The sequence below is a fragment of the Lacerta agilis genome, chromosome Z (genome assembly GCF_009819535.1).
Source record: "Lacerta agilis isolate rLacAgi1 chromosome Z, rLacAgi1.pri, whole genome shotgun sequence".
NCBI lineage: Eukaryota > Metazoa > Chordata > Lepidosauria > Squamata > Lacertidae > Lacerta > Lacerta agilis.
Window position 1 is genome coordinate 37,492,902 of NC_046331.1, and position 5,757 is coordinate 37,498,658.

A 5,757-nucleotide genomic window follows, 5' to 3' on the forward strand; every position below is an offset into this window, starting at 1 on the left:
GGATACTAGCCGCCCATCGCACGGCGCCGAGTTTTATTGGAGCGGACAGCTCCCCTATTAGATTTCATGGGCGGGCGCGGCAATGCCCCTGGGCAGGTACTTGGCCTCTGGGGGGTGGGGTGGGGGTTGCGAGGCGTCCCCTGGGAAGAAGAACGCGAGCAGCAACCGCTTCCGGATAATGTAGCATCCCGCCCGAGGTGCAGTCTACCAGCCAAATGAGTTGAGTTGCTTCTTATCCCAAACAAAATAATAATAATAATAAAATCCCTTCCAGTAGCACACCTTAGAGACCAACTAAGTTTGTTCTTGGTATGAGCTTTCCTGCGCATGCTCACTTCTTCAGATATCCCAAGGGTGGCTTGACAGATTCGAACGTTCTGTCGGAGAAACTACTACAGTACTGTAAAGGATGCCTACTTTCCAGGCGGTCCGATTCTGGAATCTCGACCACTGTTGCTGGCACCCGTCTTTCTCGGGAGACGACGGGTGGGTGCACCTGAGCAAGGATAAAAACAGGGAATTCCCGACCCCTCTATCCCTATTCTCCATGAACTTGGCAGCTGCCCTATCGTTTTCTAAAGGGATTAGAAAGCATTTTGATATGGCTACGGTCATGGCGGCTCGTTCAACCCGGCTCGGCGTTGCCCCACAGAAGGGCAGCAGCGCTCTGGGATTTCGGACAAGGTTCGCTCCCAGCCCCACTTGGGACTTTCTGCGTATAGATGAGCACCGGCACTGCATTTCATGCAATGTACAATTAAGTCAAAATACACCCATTTTGTTGACTTTTTTATTTGTTATTTTATTCTGCTCCTCTCTACCGAAAAGGGGAATAATCCCCGGCTACTTCCAAACACAGAGTGAGGTGGAACGGACTTTTATATTCAAAGAAGCCACTGTGAGGTGGATTACGTTGGATGCTTGAGAAGCTGTGTGGAAATGTACAGTTTTGGTTCTTACTATAATTTATATTATCAGCAGCATAAATATGGTGTTCCAAATCATATATATATAGTTTAATATTGCTATTTTGTATAATATTATTTCATATTTAAAACTTTCTCCATTACTGCTTCAGGTTTTCATTTTGTTAACTGCTTTGAGAAGGTTTTTTTCTTATTCTTTTTTTTATAACCCCCCCGTCAAGATGGTATTTAAACAATACTTTAAATAAATAAATGAACGCCCTGCAATTTCTGAAATTCATTGCCAGACTTTGCAAAATTGCAAGACAGCAAGGAAGCTAGTACTTTAATTACATTTAAATCTAATGAAATGGATATGAGTGTGAAATGTTGTTCATTATTTACGATGGTTTCTTATAGCCTTTGCCCTCTAACCTTTCACTCTGTTGCAAGGGTGCTAAGTTGAAAAAAATTTTTTTGGGGGGGGCAGGTAACCCCACCCTGCATAACTAATCACAAGACACAGTGCACACACCATTTGAACGACAATGTCCATAAACGTTGGGGGACCGTGGCCCCTTCAAATATTTTATGGGGAGGGGGGCAAAGGACCTCAGCCCCTAGGAGTTGGCTCCTATGCTCTGTTGAATATGCTCCCACCCTCTACGGCAGTGTTTTTCAACCACTGTTCCGCGGCACACTAGTGTGCCGCGAGATGTTGCCTGGTGTGCCGTGGGAAAAATTGGAAAGTAATTATAAAATACTTTCTTTGTGTTTATTTGATTCCTATCCAAGAGAATTACTTTATATATAGTCAATATAGGCACAGAGTTAATTTTTTTTAACATTTTCTAATGGTGGTGTGCCTCGTGATTTTTTTCATGAAACAAGTGTGCCTTTGCCCAAAAAAGGTTGAAAAACACTGCTCTACGCCAACACACACCTGCATTCCTGGGCTTGATGCTAGAGAAAGCACTGCCTATTGCCCAAATTCTGCCCCAGTTTCAACATGAAAAACTGATGGAGGCAATCCTATGCACAGCTACATGTGGTGTGTCAGCCCATCTGGTTTCAGTGGGGTTAAAAAGTAAAGGTAAAGGGACCCCTGACCATTAGGTCCAGTCGTGGATGACTCTGGGGTTGCGGCGCTCATCTCGATTTACTGGCCGAGGGAGCCGGCGTACAGCTTCCGGGCCATATGGCCAACACGACTAAGCCGCTTCTGGCAAACCAGAGCAGTGCACGGAAATGCCGTTTACCTTCCCGCCAGAGTAGTACCTATTTATCTACTTGCACTTTGACGTGCTTTCAAACTGCTAGGTTGGCAGGAGCAGGGACCGAGCAACTGGAGCTCACCCCGCCATGGGAATTCAAACCACCAACCTTCCGATTGGCAAGCCCTAGGCTCTGTGGGTTAGACCACAGCACCACCACATCCCTTCAGTGGGGTTATGGATGCCTAATTCTGAAAAGGAACAGATTCTTAAAGGCATAAGGCTACACACCTACAGGTAGTAGTGCAGACAGAAGCTCAGGGCTCCACTCCAAAATGAATAGGAGGGTCCCCATAAACAGCAAGGCGGGTGGACTACATTTTGAAGTGAAATGATACAACTCACCATCTAAAGACACTGCCTCAAGACTATTTATGGCAATAGCTAAAGGAGGAGCTGTAAGACCATTAAGACTAGAGTCCAAAATTACTCAGGTTTCCTCTAGACATTTTTTTGGGGGGGCAAGTGTATCCAGAAACATGTTTCTTGCACTGTATGATTCCTGCATTTCAGGGGCTTCCAGCTTTACAATACTACGATTCTATCATCCCTTTCAGAAGTTGCACCAACTTTGTGGCACCTTCTGGAGGAAATGTGGAAAGTCCTTTTACTGGATTCCTTGCAGGTCTTCCAGAATTCTTTTGGCTAACACTCTCTGGTTATTTTTGAACTGTCTTTGGATCCTGACTATAATGTAATTTAGTATATTAGTTCTTCTACTATTGTATGTAGTTTCCAGCCAGGAATTACCTTTTGCAGATTTTATATTTTATTTTTTTATTGGTGATTTATTAGTAAACTTGGTTTGATGCTTTTATCAGATGTGTGTGTGTGTGTGTGTGTAAAACTTTGGGTCTACATTTGAGGGAGAAAGGGAGGATAAATTTTCAGAATTTATACCCCCCCTTTTCAATTAAGACATCAAGGTGTTAGACATGTACACAATTTTTCAAAGTGCCAAAGTGCAGGAAAGAGACAGGAGGAGACAGTGAACCAGCTTTACCACAGCCCAGGAAGTAAGTCCATCCACCCCACCTGCTTTACCACAAATGTATATCCAGATGGCTGAAGAAAGTATCTGATGAAGAAGCCAAACCGAGGAAATATGAATCTCAGAGGTTCGCCTTTAAATGCAACCTGAATCCGGATTCTCTCCAAGCCCTGAAAGAGTAGCACTAATGAAGATTAGGCTTACACAAGCCTGATCCAGAGCTTTGGATTTCCCTGAAGCACATTTCTAAAGAAAGAAAATTCTAGAGAAAGAGATTTTCTGCAGTTAATCAGGCAGTGGCTTTTCCCACCTGCTTTGCCCCACCCTAGGAGCTTTGCCCAGACCATGACTTTGAGAACAGCAGAAGCAGCTGGGAAGAGTTAAAAAAAAAAAAAAAGTTGTGAGTCCTTATTTCTCAATTTGATCCTTTTACATAGCTTTGGATGTTTTGTGGTGTTTTATGCATCATGACTTGCTGTTATTTTTTTATTGATTTTAGTTTAGTAGTTCTTTATTTTAATTGAAAAGTGTAAACTGTTTAATTATATTTTGCTGATACTTTATCTTACTGTTTACAATTATGGCGCTGTGGTCTAACCCACAGAGCCTAGGGCTTGCTGATCAGAAGGTCGGCGGTCTGAATCCCCATGACGGGGTGAGCTCCTGTTGCTTGGTCCCTGCTCCTGCCAAGCACGTCAAAGTGCAAGTAGATAAATAGGTACCGCTCTGGTGGGAAGGTAAACGGCGTTTCCGTGCGCTGCTCTGGTTCGCCAGAAGTGGCTTAGTCATGCTGGCCACATGACCCGGAAGCTGTACGCTGGCTCCCTTGGCCAGTAAAGCAAGATAAGCGCCGCAACCCATGAGTCGTTCAAAACTGGACCTAATGGTCAGGGGTCCCCTTTTCCTTTACCTATTATATTCTAATGGATTATTGAATATTGCTTTATTTGATATAAGTTGTTCATTTTAAAGTTATTGTAACTTTTTGTATTGGTACTGTTATTTTGTGTGTGATCTCTGCTGTCTGTTTTGTTGTTTCTTCAGCTTGTAAACCACCTTGTGTGTAGTGATATAGAAAGGTGGTATACAAATTAAAAGTGAAATGAAATGAGTAACTATCCATAAAACAACTAAAAACAGCAGATAAGCCTTAACTTGTTTCCTGACGCTTTCAAAGGTCAATAGTTTCCCATGTGAGATGTTCAGAGAAGAGTGGAAAAGAGTTGCCAGAAATATAAACAAACACATTTAATAAGTGCACATTTATTAGGATTCATACTGCCAATGAGGACTTAGTTTCAGGTTAAGGAGTTCAAGTTTTCGGCCTGATTCTAAAAATGTTCACGCTGAAGTGAGATTCTAGTGCTAGTTCCTCAGAGGTAGTAGAGCTGCAGTTAAGAGTCCTTTCAGAAATCCTTTTTATTACTCATTCATGATGATTTGTGCACTCTGTGGTATTGGAGTGGTTATACACTATCCCACTTTCAATAGCATTTACCCCTGCATAGGTTTTGGCTGCTCTGGTCCATGGGGGTCTGGTCCATGGGGTCACGAAGAGTCGGACACGACTGAACGACTGAACAACAACAAGGTTTTGGCTTTTGTTGCTTCATTTTCAATCAGTGTGTGTCCTGTAACTTCCTGCTGAGATGTTTGCAACTTTTTATATCACAAATGTTCCCATTTATTCCCCCCCTCCCCACTTTTGTTGCGCTATAATGCAAGGGGGCTTCTCCAAATGGTAATAATGCAATAACATGGGAGGAAGCATCGTAGGACAACTTATAAAGCAGATCTCCTTCCTTTCGTCTATTATGCTTCTACCATTCTGCTTCATTGGATGACCAGGGGATTCTAGTATTATGAAAGAAGAATGGAATTATCTCTCTATCTCCATCACATCATTCACTATTTTATATACCCCACTCACCCATCTTCCCCCCCCAAAACTATGAAGTTCCAACCTTTCCTTTCCTTTTTTTAATTATTACTATGTTGTAACCTTTCTTCATGCTTTTGAATTATGGTGCTGGAGGAGACTCTTGAGAGTCCCATGGACTGCAAGAAGATCAAACCTATCCATTCTCAAAGAAATCAGCCCTGAGTGCTCACTAGAAGGACAGATCCTGAAGTTGAGGCTCAAGTACTTTGGCCACCTCATGAGAAGAGAAGACTCCCTGGAAAAGACCCTGATGTTGGGAAAAATGAAGGGCACAAGGAGAAGGGGACGACAGAGGATGAGATGGCTGGACAGTGTTCTCGAAGCTACTAACATGAGTTTGGCCAAGCTGCGAGAGGCAGTGAAGGATAGGCGTGCCTGGCGTGCTCTGGTCCATGGGGTCACGAAGAGTCAGACACGACTGAACGACTGAACAACAACAACAACAACCTTTCCTCAAGGGATGCGGGTGGCGCTCTGGGTTAAACCACAGAGCCTAGGGCTTGTCGACCAGAAGGTTGGTGGTTTGAATCCCTGTGACGGGGTGAGCTCCCATCAGGGGCGTACCCAGGATCAAAACTGGGGGCGGGGGGCAAGCCATGGTCGTTCAGGTTGTGACATTTCAGCATGGAAAGGCGAATGAAACCA